This window comes from Buceros rhinoceros, unplaced genomic scaffold, assembly GCF_000710305.1.
Source record: "Buceros rhinoceros silvestris isolate BGI_N320 unplaced genomic scaffold, ASM71030v1 scaffold3514, whole genome shotgun sequence".
Classification (NCBI taxonomy): domain Eukaryota; kingdom Metazoa; phylum Chordata; class Aves; order Bucerotiformes; family Bucerotidae; genus Buceros; species Buceros rhinoceros.
In genome coordinates, this window is record NW_010409869.1 from 397 (window position 1) to 743 (window position 347).

The window sequence follows — 347 nt, forward strand, 5'->3', positions numbered from 1 at the left end:
AGGGAGGCTGAAACCGCTCTGTGTTCTGGGGAATCAGGGGTGAGGGCTAGCAAAGGCCTCCCCATCCTCCCTCCCTCCCTCCCTCCGCAAGGGGAGGCTTCCCTTGCTCCCTAAGCCTCTTTCGCTTTGGGAGGCAAAGGAGCTGCAGTCTCCTCATTTCTCGGCAGGGCTCCCTACTGGGTCGGGCCTGCCCATATCAGAACTGGAGAAAACCGAAAAGAGCTTTTCTCCTTTCTGCTCTTCCCCTCACACCCCAGCTCTCCTCGAAAAACTCTCATGGCTGGTTGCCCCTGTGTCCGTGTGCTTTGCTCTGTTCCTGTTTTGACAGTTAAAAGTGAAGCAGGAAT

At 56.2% G+C, this 347-nt stretch overlaps 1 protein-coding gene across 1 annotated transcript in view; it reads left to right on the forward strand.

Moving 5' to 3' along the window:
* The window catches only part of TFG (TRK-fused gene), a 24,917-nt gene that overhangs the window by 396 nt on the left and 24,174 nt on the right, over positions 1–347 (forward strand). The gene's annotated exons all lie outside the window — the stretch shown is intronic.